The sequence below is a fragment of the Ursus americanus genome, chromosome 19 (genome assembly GCF_024610735.1).
Source record: "Ursus americanus isolate L20-20 chromosome 19, mUrsAme1.1.p, whole genome shotgun sequence".
Lineage (NCBI taxonomy): Eukaryota > Metazoa > Chordata > Mammalia > Carnivora > Ursidae > Ursus > Ursus americanus.
The window spans coordinates 24314553-24334001 of NC_142145.1; the positions used below are offsets into that span (position 1 = coordinate 24314553).

General features: G+C 41.2%; 1 protein-coding gene across 3 annotated transcripts in view; it reads left to right on the forward strand.

The window, feature by feature from the left end:
* DYM (dymeclin) overlaps positions 1–19449 on the forward strand; it is a 341153-nt gene that overhangs the window by 280765 nt on the left and 40939 nt on the right. The gene's annotated exons all lie outside the window — the stretch shown is intronic.

Sequence of the window (19449 nt, forward strand, 5' to 3'; positions counted from 1 at the left end):
ATCTTTGGGCCATAAATTTCAGCTGGCATTTCTTTTAAATCTTACATTTTTCTCCTCCTAAATCACAAACTTATTTGCCTATTAGATCAATTTGTTTAACCTAAAGCATTCATAATACACCTAGTTCTTGGTTTCAACAGTATCTTACTCAGTGTCGTAGAGTAACCCTAAAATATTTGAAATGAGACCCATTGCTACTTTATCGAATACTCAGACATACAGAGTATTTTCTCTATATATAATATTGAAATGGCACTAAACATGGAGCCACTTCATGTCATACTTAGTGTTAGAATAGCCATTCCTAATAAATAATCTAACACGTGGGATTTGCTTTAACGTCTTACATTATTTTTGTTTAATTAAACCTGTGGTGGATTTATAAGCAGCTGATAGGATTTTTTTTCTTCCTTGCAATGAATGAGTAGATTAAACCTAGTTTTTACTTTGTGATCCCAAAGTATAAAAATTCAGTCTTTGTTGTCATTACATCCCAAATATAGCCATGAAAACTAACACACATAATTGAAAAGTGATAAAAGTCTGACTGTTCTGTAGTCAAAAAAGTTTTGCCCCGTTTTCCAAACCATGGTTTCCAGCGACCAAGGGACACGTTTGCCATGCAAGGAAGGGCAGCTGTGGAAAATGTGGACACTCTCCCATGGAAAAGGAAACCTTAAACTGTGGTTTTATCTTTCAATCTCTGCTATTGGTTTTGATAGAGTTATTTTCTTTGGTATGGGGAGGAATTTGTGATTCACACGCTGAAATTTCCTAAGGAGAGGTTCTTCTGTGGTGGCTAACAAAAACCGGCCGGATACCATTATTCATCTGTGTCCATCTTGACTTTTCCGTGAAGTTGGCTGGAGGAGAAGGACTGAGATTGTCCTACTGCCTTTACAACTACCGTTCAAGCCATTTGCTGTAATCCTTACAAAGTGTTGGGCAATGCAATTTATGACCAAAGCTCCCTGATAGTTAGAAAATTACTTATTTTTAATGGGTAATAAGTGGAAAATGAATTATTTCTGAAAAAAAGGATGACTAATGAATTATAATAATTTGTTCTGTGGGTTCTGCTTATTAGTACTCTCAAGTCAGAGAAAAAATAGAATTTTTTTTTAAGGGAAAGAATAAGAAAATGAAATCATTGTGTTTGGTTCTAGTGAGTTTTAGAGAGATGTTCTTAGTTGAAGCACACACATCCCAAAAGCTTCTGAAAATTTTAAGGTGATAAAAAGACTTCTAAAGAAACCAAAGTCCACTGCTCTCATTCCTTACATATAGCAAAACTGGTTCATTTGGAGGAACAGAACTGCTTGCTTTATGGGGGCTTTCGTTTCGGGGGCAAGTTGGAAGGAGCAGTGACTGGCAGGGACATATCACCCTGAGGGTGCAGGTGAGCATCTGGCCGTACTCGTTCAAGTGTCTTTGTCCTGCATTTGTCGGTGTTAGAACCCTCGAGGCCGTGAAAGCCTGGTTCTATGAAGAACGTGAATACTGTTCATGCCTATCAGTGAACTGGGGGTAATTCATTAACGAGCGTAACAATTTTTGTCTCCCTGGCAATTCAGCACATCCAGCGTCCTTACAGGATTCTTGCCTGAGAGCTCGGAGGGCAGCAGGAAGTGCCTCAAGCACTGCCCGATAATTGGAAGCAACCTAATCCATTTTGACAACGTCTAAGTAAGGTCTTCAACCCACGCACAGCTAAATACAGGAGTGTGGACGGATATTTCAGGGGCTTTCCTGATGTCTGACCGACACAGTGCCGATTACTAGACTGTGAAGATCACTGCCCCCTCTTTAACAAAATCGAATATACAAAAAGCCCAACATTTTAAAAAAATGATAAATCACAGGCTAATTATTTGTGTCCAGAAACTGTGTTCATCAAAAAGATTTCTTCCACGCTCTCTCAAATAGAAATGACCTTGTTACATTTAAAATAAGGAAACCGTTTTTAAAAAGCAATTAAAGTCAGCTTTTCTTTGGCATTGGGGAAGTTAAACCTGACCTGCGTCTGCTATCAAATTATTGCTCACTAGTCTTACAGTGAGATTGGAAGGAACATGTTTTATACCCATTTTCAGAAGTATTTTGAGTCGTAATAATAACAATAACTGGTTCCTGGTCATGCGTTGTATGTAGAACGTAATCAGGTTTCCATTTATTAATAAAGCCACCCCTCCTCTTCTTGCTTTTTAAACTGTGAGCACTATCTTATATAGATGACTACATAAACTATAGATGTGTACTTTAAAAGAATAATTATAAAGTGAGTATCCATGCAGTCACTAGTCAGATCAAGAAATGAAACATTGCCAACAGCCCAGAAGTCCCTAGAAATAAAAACACTGTCCTGACTTTGGAGGTGACTGTCTTACTCTTCATAATTTTACCATCCGTGTGTATGTTCCCAAACAATACGGTTTTCCATTTTTGAGTTTCGTAAATGGAATCATGCAGTTTATTTTTCTTTGCACCTTTCTTTCATTCAACATTGTTTATGAGACATTTTTGTTGTTATGTGAAATGTGTTCCTTTCCACCAATGTAATAGTATTAGGTTGTGTAAATAGTCCATGGTTTATTCATTCTACTATTGGTAGACATTCAGATTATTTCTAATTTTAAGCTACTAAAAAAAAGTTCCCATGCTATCTTGTATACAAATATGTGTGTATATTTTAATCTCTTATTTCACTTTTAGTTCTTTGCTGTTTTCTATGTTGATATCCCCCCATAGCACCTAGCACAATACACTGCCTTGCACAGTACAGCTACTCATCAACTATTATTGAATGAATTAAGACAATGTGGTTGAAACTCAGCTTGAGAACACCTGCTTCTGGGTATCATGGACTAAGACCCCACCACATGACACCCCCTACAGAAACCGCTATAAAGCCTAGACAAATAATACAAAACACGGCTGTTTTGAATGCACTGGAGAGTGAATAGAAGGAAACAAACCCCCGTAGGGAGTTCTTGCTCATTTAGAGGAGGGCGCTTGGAAGCTATATCCATAAGTTTCCATGTCATTGGCTTTTAGCCTGGGACTAAGCACTGTCCATGTAGTTTACTCCATGGGAAAGCATGAGTACTGAAGAGAGTAGAGGAATCCCAGAAGGGAAAGAGCACGAGAAGGGATCCCCAAATGGTGTCTGGTGTCTGTCCCCATCTCTGAGTGATCCTTGAACCATATGTGGGAAACAGAGCATCTCAGCCAAAAACCAGAAGTCTGAAAGAAGACCAGATTTGCCACCCTGAAGAAAGAAGAGTGAACAGATGCAGGAAGACTCTAGTGGAGACTGTACTTTCACTTGGAGGGTGGGAAATAACAAACTCACCTCCTTTCTCAGAGGCTTTTAGCCTGGGGCTAATTGTAGTCCATGGCACACACAACCGAAATGGGGTGCGTGGGGAAAGTTGTAACCTTTCTGGCCTGCAGAACCAGAAAAGAGAAGCAGAGAGTCTGTGAAGTCTGAAAATAGTGGAGGAATCTCAGGAGAAAAGAAATCAGAGAAAGGGATCCTAAATTGCGTCTACCCACACCTCTGACTAAACTTTGAACCACACATCTATAGACCAGACTTTAAGCAGCTGAACTAAAGAAAAAGTTCTGAACGAGAGACCAGAGCTGCATAAAATAGAGTTTGCAGCTCAAACCCAGACAAGAATCTCCACAACTTAATATTATTCAGGATGCAATCCAAAATTTCCCGACATCCAAGGAACCAAGAAAATGGAACACGTTCTCTGCATAAAAGAAAATCAATTGAATTCAACCCCAAGATGAACCAGATGTTGGAACTAACAGACAAGGATTTTAAAGCAGTTACTATAACTCTCCTCAATGTTTTCATTGCATAAAACATGTTTTCAATGCATGAAAGTCTCAGCAGAGAAATGAGAAGTCTCGAACGAGAAATAGAAACAATAAAAAAGAGCCAAGTGGAAAAAAGACAGAAATTTGCAAATGTAAGATGCTAACACCAAGCAGAATAAGCACAGAAACTCCCACATCAAGGCACACTATCATCAGAAGTATTGAAAGCCAGTGATAAGGACCGAGAGGGAAATGGCGTAGTACATAGGGGAGCACAGCAATCAACAGGTCACTTCTGGTTAGGAACTATAGCGTCCGGAAGAGAATGGAACAGAATCTTTAAAGTATGAAAGAAAAACAATTGTCAACTCAGAATTCTATATCCAGTGACAAGATCATTCAAGAATGAAAATAAGACCCCATCAAGTGTAAGAAAACCAAGAGGACTGTGCCAGCACACTTACATTATAAAAAATGCGAAGGAAGTTCTTTGGGCTGAATGGAAATGATCCCAGATGGAAACTCAGATTTTTGGAAAAGAATGAGTATTTACCAGAGTGGTAGATGTCTGGGTAAATGCCAATTACAGCATAAAGGATAAGAGAGGATGGATATGGTCCTATAGGATGTTCTGTATTTTACATGAAGTAGTAAACTATTATCTGTATTGGCTGTGAAGAGTTAAAGATGTATATTGTAATCCCTAGGGCACCCACTATAAAAATAATATAAAAATGAATAGTTAAAAAGCCAACAGAACAGAAATCTAAAAAATATTCAGATGATTCTCCCCTCTCCCACAAAGCAAGAAAGGAGGACCAAAGAAACAAAACAGAGGATTCAAATAGAAAACAGGAAATAAGGTGGTGGACCCAAACCCAGTCATAGCAATAATTATATAAAATGTTCATGCACTAAACACTCATTAAAACACAGGGAATGTTAGAATGGATAAAATAAGACCCTGCTATATACTGTCTGCAAAGGAAATGCTTTAACTTTAAAGACATAGGTTAAAAGCAAATGGTGGAAGAAAAAAGAGGTGCCGTGCAAACAGGAAGCATAAAAAAGTTAAAGTGCCTGTTAATATCAGATAATAACAGATTTCACACCAAAACCTAGGATGAAAGAGGGGGATATTTCATAATGGTCAAAAGGACAGTTCAGCAGGAGGACATAAGTAATTGTAGGTGTATAGGGACCAGTAACAGAGCATCAAAATCATGCAGCAGAAAACTGGCAGAATTAAAGGGAGGAAGAGACGTTTTCACTGTCACTGTTGGAGATTTTAGCATTCCTCTCTTAGTACTTGGCAGAACAACTAGACAAAAAAGAATCAACGAAGACATGGAAGATCTGGAAAATACTATCTGACTTGGTTGGTGTTCCTAGAACATCTCACCTAACAGTGGGAGAATTCACATTCTTTTTGAATGCACATGGCACATTTAGACCAAGATAGACCATATTCTGAGCCGTGGAGCAAGTCTCAATAATTTTAAAAATACTAGAATCATCAAAGTTAAATGCGATGATTAGAAATTTAAAAAATGCGGGGTGCCTGGGTGGCTCAGGCATCTGACTCTTGGTTTCGGCTCAGGTCATGATCTCAGGGTCGTGGAATCCAGCTTTGGGCTCCACACTTAGTGTGGAGTCTGCTTAGGACTCTCTCCTCCTCTCTCTCTGCCCCTCCCCCCACACACATGCTCGCATGCACGCATGCTCTCTCAAATCTTTAAAAAAAAAAAGAAATTTAAAAACTGCTAGAAAAGGCAAAATTGTGACCCAAAGCAGATCATGGCTGCCTTGGACCAAGGGTAAGTGCAAAAGGGCAAGGGAGGGCTTCTTAGTGTGAGGGAGCTAGACTTTATCATCGTTGCAGTGATGGTTACAGAAATGCAGCCAAATAGCAAAATTTATCAAATTGAATGCTGAAATTAGCAAATGTTATTGTATGATAATCTCACTAAACAAACAAAAAGGAAACAATCAGTTTGGTCATTCTCACCTAACAGATGCCAGAGTTCAATTCAAAAGTTGAACGGAAGAGCACCTGGCTGGCTCAGTCCATAGAGCGTGCAATTCCTTGATCTCTGGCTTGTAAGTTCGAACCCCATGCCGGGGGTAAGGATTACTTAAGAATAAAATCTTTAAAAAACAAAACAACCAAAAATTTAACCGGAAACCAGAAAAACATTGCCAAGAGGAAAAAGTACTTTTGTGAAGCTCCCTGGCTGTGCAGGGTATCATGTGTTTCACCACTTGAGAAAAGAGCTAATTTATGGTTGGCTCATTTAAAGAGTTCAGATTTTAGAAAAAGGAGCTTTCAGGCTGCAGTCCTACAGAGGGCTCGAGAGCATTCTTTCTCCGTGTCCCTTCTCACACCTGCCCTCAAAAACCGAGCTGCTTTCGGTGGAGCGAGGTGAAGATTCTCCGTCTAAGCGCACCATCTGCCAAAAAGTTATCAGGCCCAGTGGTGTGCTGTGTGACATCCGTAGCCTGTCTGCGGCGCCCCCAGCGAGAATTCGGGGAGTAACTGAAACCACCTCGATTCAGTACCTCCACGGATTGTTTGAAAGCAGAATGTACAACTCACTTCTTGCCAGGTGTCTGATTCAAGACGCGAACATTCTACACTTCATATTGTTCCTACGTTTTTAGATGACAAGTCTTCATATACAAAGTAAAAGGGCTCCTGAAAACTCATTTTGTGTGGCCTATAGTCTCAAACCCTCGACAACACAGTGCTCGTTATTACACTGGAGTGGTAAATTACTCGAACAATTACAATATGATGTTTTACCAGAACATATTTCAGTAGTTTACTTCTGGCATAATTTCTGTAGCATGGAGAGTAAACCAAAAGTAGGAAAATAATTCACAGTGTCATCTAGAACTAGAAAGGCATGGCAGTTTTTCTTAATGTGTCTTCCAGACTCAAAAACATCATAACACTTTTCATATGATGGCAACTACGGTCGTATTTATACTTATACATACACGCTTGTGTGTATGTGTTTGTGTATTCACTCGTCCAAGTGTAGACACACGCACACACACAGGAAGATCATTCCCCGAAAGGAAAACATTTACTTACTTTGAGTAGTAAGATTAAGTGTGGGTTGGGTTTATTTGTTTGCTTGCTTGCTTAAAATTCATGTGGAGGCGGTTCTGCCACTGCGGTAACAGGGTGCTCCTGCTAACACATTTCTGACATTGCTCTATCAAAATGAAGGGTAAACATTACCATAGCCTCAACATAGGAAAGTATGTGTTAGCAAGCTTTTAAATGTGTGGGGCTTAAACTCTTCCCATGTTATATCAGATCCTTACTGTAAACTCGCCAGAATGGTTCCCAGCAGAAAATAATAATTATGTCTTCCACTGGAAAGAGCACTTCATAAAACTTTTTTTTTCTATAAAACAGAGTAAACATTCTTTTGATCCCTCTGCTTCCCCACCTCAAAACTTAAACTACCATTCCTTCTTTCCAAGACTCACAGTAGTAAATGTTTTGAATTCTCAGTGTTGGAAAAATCCTGACATTTTATAGCATTACCCGCTACCGCCATCATTAAAAACGGGGATGAAATTTCGCATCTATAGTTTAGCTCATCGTACCCATTGCCAGGTTCCCAAGTAAGGATCCAGAAATGTGTTTTCTTTTTGACCCTGTCGTCGACTCCCTGTTTATCCTTTACTGAATCTGTGCCTACGAGTCCTCAGCTACATAGTGGTTCTATTTGTTCGCGTTAGCTAGACTCACATTTCTGGGGGATTCTGATTCTTGGATGAAAGTCTGAGGAGAGGCACACGGAAGAGCGGGAGTGGGAGAGGACCCCACATCTCAGGCTTGGTCTGCCTCCGGCACGCTCAGCTCTCCGAGGGGCGAGTACTGTGACTCCTGTGCACTAAGAACCTTGAGGCAAGGAAAAGCACACTGAAAGAGGGGGTTTCCCTGGCTCCTCCTCCTGAGCACCTCACATTCCCGACTGTCCAGACCCTGCGACCTTGGGCCCTCATTCATCGTCTACCCGACAGAAAGCATGCTGGCCGCCCTTCTCGCAAGGAGGCAGAAGTTGAAAAGACAGAGTTTTAGTTGGTGAGCAACTGAGGGAAATCCTGTCCTGTCTGCCTCCCCCCCGCCCCCCAATGCTCGGGCCTTTTCCACAGCAGCCTCGACATTCCTGCCCCATATGCCTTACCCCTCCCCTGAGCCCATCGCATCAAGTTTCTGAACTTGCGAAGGTCCAAAAGCAGCCACATTCAGAAGAAAACAGAAGAACATTTTAGTTCTTTTGGAACTTACTGTATAAGAAACCCATGTGCTTTGGAGAATACTTACAAGAAACAGTTCTTGAGATTAATTAAAGGCCTCAGACGTGCTTTTGGCTATTAAATACAGTAGTCATTTGTAGCTCTGTTCTACAAAGCACTGACGATTAACCTTTAATTTAAATAACTCTTTTCATGTTATGAACCAGACTAATACTCCTACCACAGGTAATGAGCCCGATTTTTAAATTGAACCTTTCAGTTCTTCCAGTTTTGCTTATTTTCTGAATTTAGAAGTACCGTGCACAGTTATTTTACATGTAAATAATTAAAATTTGAAGTGGTTCATAAACCCAATATTTAGAAATTTATTTTTTGCTCTTGGTGTATAAACTGTGGGGACCAAAAGAGACCTGGTGTGAAAGTGGCCATCTTTTTCAATTCACGCGACCGATCAGGGTCACAACTTAGATGGTTTTCAAATAACCTAGGAAACGCTCGTTCCCTTCATTCTCTCCTTTCTGTTACCAAATTATTTGACCTAAATCAAGCCAACTTCGTACTGATTCCCTATAAATGAATGCTTAGACTTCTCTCTGTAGCCTGGGCCTGGAGACAGCCCAGCTCACTGTCACCAAGAATCTACTATTGAAGTCAAAGAAGGAATGTGTCTTGTGGTCCCAAAACCGTGGAAAAAGAAAAAACTATGGATTAAATGGTTAAAGAAGAAGCTAAAGGGCCTGTTGGCTTTCCCTCTTTCCTTATTTTATGCGTTACTCTTGGTGGATGGAATTAACGTTCCCCCCTCCCTGTAAACCCCCAGCATTTCCTCATTGGGGCTGTGACGAGTATTTGCAAGGGCGGGGCTAATCAGCTCCAGGTTTCCTCGCTGCCAGGCCAAGCCTGCAAGCCTCTTGAAAGCTCACTAGTTTCAGATTTTGTTTGCTTTATTTTTTATAATTAAGGGCCTCAAGCCATTATTTAGGATTTTTTTTTCCCTTCTTCTGCCTTCAAGTATTCATTTGACTATTTTATGTAGGGTAATTTTTTGTGTGTTTTTAAGCAAAGCCAAATTAGATATTTTAAATGTCAGGTTAAACTTTGATGAAAATTTACTTGAGTTCAGCAAGTATATTTTAAAGTATATGCTTTGACCAATTCTGAATTAATGTGAAGAAGGGTTTTTTTTAAGATTTTTTTTTTTATTTTAAATATAAATACGGCATATATGGTTATCTTTATGAGGTTTGCCTTTGGGTTTACTTAAACATACAGGTATTTGTTTTATTTCAAGCTTAGAAGGTAAATGGCCTTGTGATTAATTAGGCTACTTACATTTCAGGTAAACTTGTTTCAGTCCTTTGAAGTACTTTCTGTCTCCCATAACTGCCCTCTGATTGACTTTCTACACGTGACTCCTATTTATCTGTGCATTTGTCTGTTTTTAGACACCACATTCCCCCAGATCTGAATCTAAACTGGATGCCGAGGGTATTTTGGTTGGGGTTGTATGAGGGGGGTTAAGTGTAAATGGTGAAGACCATTAAACCTGCTATTCTAAAGTAATTTTAATAGGCATGCGTTTCCAGACCTGCAGGTTAAAAAGGCCAGTATAATGGAGAGGGGGGGTTATACGATAGCAGTGTTATTTCTTAAAGGGATACCACATGTTTGTATCAGCTGGGAATGGAGTCTGGCAGCTGCCCTGCTTGCATGGGGCCGACTGGCCCAGCAGTGATAAGCAATAGACAGGCTGGCTCCTTCAAGGAGTCTTGCAGTAAAGGCTGAGCTCTCAACAGTTCCGAAACTCACTGGCCGACTTTCCCCTGTGGACCATTCATTTATCAGGAAATGAAATTGGTTACAGGGTTTCTCACATTGCCAAACCTCACTGACGAAATCCGATTTCTTCCAGAGTTCAGGAGGAGCTTTAACTCTTTATTAGTGTCCGGTACTTCGTGGCTCGGGCCGAGGGGCCGCCCATCAGTACCAGGGTCTGAGGAACCCCGCAGGGCAGGGGCTGCTGGAGGGGGAGCACTTACATCTAGGGAACCCAGACCGTGCAGTGGGTCGGGGGCTACTTCCATAGATAGAAAAAGATGATTTTGAGGGACGTGACTGTTGTATTTTGCAGGTTACCTTCGTCTTTCAAACGCAAGTGTCAGTTTCACAGGACTGGTTTTTTCCATTTTCAAAAATGAAGGCCTTTACACATGATGTGAGTCACCTTATTGGCAGCATAACCTTGTAACTTAGACCAGAGATCGCTGTTTAAATTTTGTGAAACTGTAAGGAGCCCAAATACAGAGAAGCATGTAGTTCTGTGGCAGAGATGTTTGGGTGAGTGACGGTTAAATTATTACAAAGTATATAATCTAGTTCATATGTTAAAGGAGCGGAACTAGGCTAAATTATCTCAAATATTCTGACGTCCTGAATCATTTCATTTTGTACAACAAAATCTGACTAGCAGGGCGTTCGGTCGTAGGCCAGTCTGTTCGGTGCAACGCACGGCTGCGACCTCCTGTGTTTGGAATGATCAGGCCCAGAGGTAATGCACGGAGTTCATGTGGCAGTTATTACGGCGGGGAAGTGGTGCTGGCTAATTGATAGCGGGAGCAGCTAGAAACAGCCTTGTTTAATTTTCAAGAGTTCCTATGACAAGATGCTGTAAATGAGACCCTTCGCAGTCTTGCCATTATTATCTTTCTCTCCCTGTCACTAAATAGGAGATACTTAATGTATATACTTGATAATATTTAGAAGTGAAGTCCTTAGACTCTTTTTTGCCCCTCTTTGGAGGATGCTCTTCATTTAACTTTTATTTTAGGCCCCCAAGTTAGTAAAAACTTAATACCAGTCGGCACTTTTCCCCTTGACAGGCGTAGCTCTGATTTGCTAAAAATATGTTTAAAGTCACAAAGCCAACCCTGAGCCTCCGCTGGCTGGTGGCTGTGCTCATAATCTGAACCCCAAAGAGAGACACTGGTTCCATAAAGGAGAAAGGAATGAATGGTTTCCTCTCTCCATCACTCAGAGGTAAGCCTTTGTGATTCTGAGTTGCGTTTGTGCCCATGGTTTCAGTCGTATCCCAGAATATTACACAGACCGAAGTGGATCGTTACTTTTAGTCAACGGTGATCTCTATTCAGTTGTAGTGTGTTTATAGCCAAAGACCATAATTGGGGGAATGAAAGCACAGCCTATCTTTAAAAATGTGCATTGGAGGAATTTCACCAAAGAGAGCATTCAAATAGTACGTCTAGTTCTTTTTTTGTTTCTAATGATTCCTGCCATTAAATATCAGTCTTATCAAATTTGTGCATTCAGCATTCTTCCTGTTGACACAGAGATGAGAAATAATGCCAGGTAGGCACTGTAAGCGATTTGCCTTCATCTCTGGCCCTCTGTGTCCCAGCCCTAAGCTATAGGATCTGAAAATGAAAAGTCAGTGAGTATTTTAGTCCTTTGTACACGTCCTTTCCATTCCCTCACATAGCCTCGCTGTTAACAGTCCCCACTGAAGAAAAACACCAAATCCAATGTCGAGGGTTTTTCAGATCAGGATAGATTCAGATCAGGGTTTTTCAGATCAGGGCAAGGAACCATGTGGGCTCTTGATCATTATAATTATTTATGGCTCCCACAGTCCTTGAATAAATACCGCCAACATCCAGTGGCTAGCATTCCTCTTCTTACAAAGCTGCGATTTGCAACAGGGATTTTCTTGCCTTTTGTGTATGTGTTCGACTAGTATTGATTGAGCAACTCCTCCACACTCCGCTAGCCGTTGTCCCTTGAAGAGGCTTCCCCTATAGGGCGGGCACGGTTTCTAAAGTAGCATTCAAAGAAACAACTTCCTCTGTTCTGTTCCTTTTTAAATAAGGAATCGTGGGGCACTTGGGTGACTCGGTGGGTAGAGCATCCGCCTTCGCCTCAGGTTATGATCCCAGGGTCCTGCGATTGAGTCCCAAGTCAGGCTCCCTGCTTCTCCCTCTCCTCCCCACTCATGCTCTGTCGCTATCTTTGTCTCTCTCTCTCAAATAAATAAAGAAATAAATAAATAAAACCTTTTAAAAATAATAAATAAGGAATCGTAAGTAAATTAGGGGATGTAAATGGCAAATGAAGGAAACTGCTCGAACCCCGCAGGATTTTGAGATACCTTGATTTCCCAAAGTATGGAAATGATAAATGTGGACCAAATACAGACCCCAAAACCAGTGCCCTGAAGCACATAAATGGAGAGGCAGGTAGGATACTGTAGGCCTTCAGACCGAGTCAGGTCTCTGTCACCTGTGCAGTCAAGTCATGGAGCAGTTACTTAACCCTCACCGTGCAGCAGTGTCTTACCTTTTGGATCTGTCTTACAACCTTGGCCTTCCTCCCGAGGTAGCTGGGGAAATTTAAGAGACAATACATACAGAGTTCCTAGCACAAAGTAAGTTCTCAGTAATCGCTAGCCAGTGACATTTTCCCACTTATCCATCCGCCTCACTTCTCTAGAACAAAACCAAGAACTAGGGCAGGAAGTTCTAAACAACCAAAATCGGTGGCTCAAAGTCCTTGTCGTGCAGTCTGTCCCTAGGAGACGGCTGTGAGCCCCTTACTTACAGCCTGAGACACCTTGCTCAGTACACCCTCACCAAGCTTAGCTCTCTGCTTCCCACGTCCGTCACAGATCAGGAGCCACGGCTCGCGCGGGAAATGCAGCCCACAAGTACGTTAGCAGGAGCGAAGACCGAGGGCCCCTTGTCCTGGCACAACGAAGAGAGGAGCAGAAGACAACCCATGTGAATCTTTCTTTTTGGTGTCTTAGAAGAATTTTCATGTACTATTCGTGAAAAGATATCAGAAGAAGTTGCACCTCTGTAGAGGTTATGACCCTGAAGAAAAGCCGGGGCCATTCTAGAACACTGAGCTGGTCCCATCTCCGTCCTTAAGGTTCTTAAGGCCTCATCCTTCCAAACAGCAAGTGAATGACCTCAGCCCAAGATTCAATCACTAGTTTGAACTCTCAAAACAGATCAGTTCCTGAGTGATTTTAGTTTACTCATTGGTTGGTTTGACATTTTAGTTGAAGGGAATTATAGGAAGATGCTTTTTAAATAGTAACTTTGAAATATGACTTGATTTATAATATTTTTACAGTTTATTCACTATTTTTTGTGCTCACAGCAGTAGCTGTGGCAGCACTAAGTTATTTAATTTGCCGGTCACTCCATCTAGAAAGTTCTGTGTTGTAAAGTAAGGCTGAGCCAGGTTTCCCAGCTCTGAAGCTCCAGACTTCCGTAACCAACTTCTTGTACTACTTCTTTTGTTGTCCCCGTGTCTCCTCAGGGTACATGCTGTTCTCAGGATACAGACGCTGAAAACTCGCTATTACGGACTTTTCCCTGATTTCAGGATTTTCAAAAGACACTTTAGTGTATGTACTTATGAAAAGACCTGTCCATTCCATGCAAATGTATTCATCGTCACCATTAGAGTTGAGCTGACTCCATTTCACAAATACACCACTTTCCAGTCCAATAAAACACATGGTTTGGAATGCAGTCACTCCTGGAGAGGGAATAGGAGAAGCCACGTCCTTGTTTTAAATTTTCTACTCTTATCCTCAGCAGAGGAGCGCACACGTGTTATCGAAGGTCTAACAAAGGCAGCCAAGGGCCAGGGCTTCTAGTTCTTTTCTTTGGTTGTTTTGATTTGCCCTACACATCTCACCTCCAGGAGCCCAGGCTAACAAAATCTGTGTTAAACAGTGTTTTCTGGAATTCATTCATTTCTCAGGAACGGCATCAAGCATGGAAGTCTCAGGGTTTGTGGGAAATGTTGTTGTTTAAAGAAAGCTACAGAGGAGCCAGGCATGAGCTTCCCTCATTCGTAAGGAAGTGGGCCAAAAAATGTTCCTTCTCTCAGCATCAGTTGGTAGAATAGAGAGATAAGAGATATTTTAGAAACCCCTGTTTCAACTTTTTATTTTACGAATAGAGAAAGTTAAGAGAATCGACTCACTGCCCCGGTCACAAGGCCGGCAGGGGCATGTGCAGGCCCAGCTCCAGGTTTCCTGACTCCATGTGCACCGCTGTTCACTTCTACATTAAAGGGGTGCCCTAACCCCCAGGATCAGGCTAAGCCATCCAACAGGGAGGTCTCAAAAAAGTTTGCAAGTCCAGGTATTAGTAGTAATTGGCCCTTTGGTGCTGTTTACATGAAAGGATGATGCTGTGAGTTTTTGCTGGCCTGTTGAATGTGTATTTGTGTTCGTTCAAGCAGTCTTTCCCTGACCTGCCCCTTTACGACCAACAGAATGTGAGGGCCACTTTTGGAGTCCTGTGTGGTGTGTGACAGTAATATCGCAGATCTTTGTAGGCCTTGGAAGGGTCACATTCTCAGCGTCCTAGTACCATACATATTTTTAGAACTATGTTTTGGAGTTGTATTTGAATGCACATTTGTGACTAGGCACAGTGTTTTTAATTGGCAGATTTTAATTTTCTTATTACATTATATATCTTATTTGGCTGCAAGTTTCCCCTTCAACTGGGCATTCAGGAGACGGATTCTGCTCCCGTGCAGCCGTAGGTGACACAGATCATTGTTAGAGGGTAACACTCATTCTTCCCTGTTCTCTAAACATAGCATGCACATTCCCAGCCATGGCCCCTGCTCCTCTGCTCAGCCTGTGTTCCCCTCGAGGACCAGCCAAGATCAGCTCTCCTCCCCAAGGCATTCACATATCACCCTACCGCCTTCCTCTCCTCTACTTGCATAACATTCATTATCTACCCCAGTTCCTGGCTACTTAGTGCATCCTGCCTCTAGTGAGACTCACCTCCTTTCCTGTGTGCCCCTCTTCCCAGCTCCGTCATGACACATGATGTCAAGGCCCTGCCATCCTCCTTTTTATTATCCCTGACACTCAGCCTGGGACCCTGAGTACAATAGGTACGCATTGCGCGATCGTTTCTTCATGGTGTTGTGATGGGAAGGTACAAGTCTGACCAGAGTACAGGAGGCCACGCTGGACGGGGTGCAAGTGTGACAGCCACCAAGTAGGCTTTAACAGTTTCCAGTGAGGGTCTGATAGAGGGGCAAGATCAGGGATAAGGAAAGCAACAGACCAGGGCTGGTGTGGTTGTTGGAAGTCTTTAAAAAAAAAAAGAAGAAGAAAGCTACATTGTACAAACAGTAGAAAAGTGGCTGTCCCCTAAAGTTGGACACATGCACACTCTGCTCCACTCCTCTGTACACCTCGCCTGAGTACGTGCCCTAGTGTGCCCAGAAGTACGTACAGGAATGTCCATTGCATCATTGTTCGTAATAGTGAAACGCTGGGCATAACCCAGTCCATCAGCAGTAGAATTCATCAATAAATTGTGCTATATTCAAACACTAGAGTCCTGTGTAGCAATGCAAATGACTGAACCACCACAAACCCAATATGTATGAAATTCATGAGTATGATGCTAAAGGAGAGAACCCAGGTACAATATAATAACTACATTCCACTAATATGAGGTCCAAGGAAAGGCAAAACTAAACTGTAGTGTTAAGGAATTCAGATGTAGGTGGTATGATTATAAGAAAGGGCAAGGAGGTTATTACCATAAAAGTCAGGATAGGGAGGCCCTGGAAGTGTTCTTGCAGACCTGCGTGCTGGTGACGTGAATGCTTGCCTTACGCTGATATCTTTGTCATATATTTGTGTTCGTGAACTTCTCCGTATGTGTGTTGTCCTTCACAACAGAAAAGGCCAGGGACGCCTGGGTGACTCTGTTGGTTAAGCATCTGCCTCCGGCTTAGGTCATGATCCCAGGGTTCTGGGATCGAGCCCCACCTCTCGTTCCCTGCTCCATGGGGAGTCTGCTTCTCCCTCTGCCTGCTGCTCCCCCTGCTTGTGCTTTCTCTCTCTCTCTCAAATAAATTAGTAAGATCTTAAAAGGCCAAAAAAAGTGTGGGAGTCCATGAAGACCCCTTTATTTAAAAAATGAATGAAGTATGTATGGTAACTGATGGAGCGTTAAAGAGATTTCCATGAAGCTAAAAATATTTTTATCAGTATGTAAGATTCTTCTCTGATTCTATTTGCACATGAAAATCAAATTATTCCTCCCATTTCCCCTCTCCTAAAATATGATCTATGCCCCCCTCCAAAAAAGGGCTAGAGGAATATATTATCAAAATGTTATTTAATAGTTGTTTTATTTGGATTGTGGAACTAATAATTTTTTCATCCCTGTTTTAAAATTTTTCTTCAGTGAATAGTGTATTTTATTAAACTATGAGACACATAATAGAAATTTTTTAAAAATTTTTTTTAATTAAGAAGAAAAACACCCTGGATGCCTGGGTGGCCCAGTCAGTTGGACGTCCAGCTCTTGATTCCAGCTCAGGTCTTGCTTTCAGGGTCGTGAGTTCAGGCCCCGAGTTGGGCTCCACTCTGGGCGTGGAGTCTACTTGAAAACAAAAACAGCACACCCATTATAATTGCTACTATTTTTTAAAAAAATTGTTGGTGAGAATGTGGAGAAATTGGAACCCTTGTGCACTGTTGGTAGGATGGTAAAATGGTCCAACTACTGTGGAAAGTAGTTTGGAGCTTCCTCAAAGAACTTAAAATATAACTGTCATATGATCCAGCGATCTCACTTGTATGTGTGTATATACAAAAGAATTGAAAGCAGGATCTTGAAGAGGTATTTGCACACCCTTGTTCCTAGCAGCACGATTCACTGCAGCCAGAAGGTGGTTGAACGGATAAATAAAATGTGCATATGTGCAGTGAAATATTATTCAGCCTTAAAAAGGAAGGAAATCCTGTCATGTGGTACAACAGAGATGAACTTTGTCATCATGTCAAGTGAAATAAGCCAGTCATAAAAAGATGATTTCATTTATGCGAGATAATCTAAAGTAGTCAGATGCACAGAAACCGAGAATGTTAGTTGTCGGGAGTAGGGGGAAGGGGAGACGTTAGGTGGGTATCGAGTTCCAGTTTTGCAACATGAAGGAGTTTGTGAGATCTTTCACAACAATGTGAATATACATAACGCAGCTTTAAAATTGGCTGCGATGGTAAGTGTTATGGTAGGTTTTTTAGAACTCTTATAAAAAAGAGAAAGAAAAAGGTGATCAAGGCAGTATGAGTTAGAGGAGGTTATGCTGATGAATGTATGGACTTCAGGGTTAATAGAGGTAATGGTTTTAAAATGGGAATGGGAAAATCGATGATACCCCTGCTTTCTCTCAAATAAAGGCCCAAGCCCAGTGTGAGTATTTTAGTGACAATGCTGCGCAAAGAACCCGAGCCAGGGCTTTGAGATTTGAGTGAGCACTTTCAGACGGTTTGTATTCTTGAGTTCTTCTCTCAGCTCGAGCAACGGATTAGCTAAACAAGTAGTTTTAAGTACACCTTAAATAGTTCAGTACTTTCAGAAATAAGACTGTAGCTCATTTAAATTCTTCAAGTAAGTAAAAATTTTGAAAAAATAGGGTGTTTATAGCTTAACAACCCATCGGGATTGGGCATCTGTGTTGTTAAGAGTCAATATTTAGTTATGACTATAGATTAATACTAGATATATAATAAGCAACCAAGGAGTTGAATTGCAGAACAGCATTGGAAAGTAAAGAAACTACGATTTTGAACATGGGAAAAATTGCAACTAGATTTATTTCAATTACAGATTTAGAAGTCTAAAAAGGAAAAATGTATATTTGGAACACAGTGTCCCAAAAGATTTATTAATAGAACTTAATACACTCTTGCTGGAGATCTCAAATACATGTTAGCCTCTCTATGCGTAAGCGCAAAGGCCAAAAATTCCCTTGTTACCAGTCTGGTAGAGATTTGTATTATTTTTAATTTTCAAGTAGGATTTAACCAAATAGATCATAGCTGAAAAGTCAGAGTGGCCCTCAGAAAGTGCATGGAAAGTTTCTTACTGTTAACAGTTTCTTTAGGGAATGTGAAATCATGGAGTTCGCTATCAAGAGCCTCACAAAAGTTCATCTATTTTTGGAATTATGTATTTTATATAAATTTTTGCATGTTTATTTTCAAAGGCACTTTCTTTGTAAGCAGCAAGTGAGTTTGGGGAGAATGAAGTAAAAAAAAAAGTAGTCTAAAATAATTGAAATCTCAGAAGTTAATTTTTATTGACCAGTGAATAGCTTTATGAAACCCCTCATTTTGAAATCTAAGAATTTATATTTCCAAACTGAAATCTGCCTAAAAATGCTGCTTTTCTAGGCATTGCGGTTGTTCTGATAAACAATTTTTGTGATGTGTATGGTTTTATGTTAAGGCTTATAAATTATAAACTGTCAGTTTATAAGAAGTAAAATACAAAACATCTTGTCCCTTGGGGAGTTTTGTTATCTCTCTTCTAACGATAAAGTCACCATTGTTGCTTTTGCATACATGCCTTTATCCGTACTTTTCCCCGATGTCTCAAGTGCTTCCTCCCGACCAAAACTACCCCCTTTCTCTCAGGATTTAGAAATGATCACCGCTGCAGCGAAGTCTTCCCCTCCCACTTTGTTAGCCCAGCTCTGAGAGCACGCTTCGTACTCCGAATCATGCCGTACGGTCAGGGCTGTCCTCTAGCCGGGAAGCTCTTCTGGGTCAGGGACTGCCCTAAGCCACCTTCAGCTTCTGGGCTCTGGGATGCAGTGTCTTTTGCTTGCGTATTTCTTTAGTTCTGTCTGTATACCCACTGACAAACTACAACTTCAGTATAACTTACTCCCTGGGCTTTTTATGGTAAGAGAGAAATTCTTCAGGTATAGATGAGGAACATGTTGCTTTTTATCTTTTGTGAGTAATTCACAGTTTTGCTGTGTTTCCATCATCCTTCTCATATGAGTTCTCCTAGCACAGGCCCGTGCAAGGTGTAGCAAATCACGCGGAGTATATATGAATCTCTAGGGGAGGGTCCATGGAAGTTTGTTGTATTTTTCTGCACTTACTATGTGCCTGTTCTCTTTTTTGTCCCTTTGTTCTAAAAATAAGTGTTCTTTAGTGAAAGTTCTAATTAGTAGGGTTCTAGTTAAATCAAGATTTTGCCACACTGGAGAAAGGGAAGTTGAGAAATGAATAAAAAAGGGTGATGACAGAATATTCCAGATGCAGAAAGCTCCCACTTGGGTATATTGTTGCCCTCTACCCTTAGATGAAGTCAGGGTGCCTAAGTGGCTTTCCAAGTTTATTATAATCTCCTCCTTCCCATTACCCACTCCATCCCCATCCCTGATTTCCAGAAATGAGAAGGGAATACGAGGGGGAAGAATCCCAGGAATGAAGTTTATAAGCACGTTTCTGAAAAAGAGTCCGTTTTT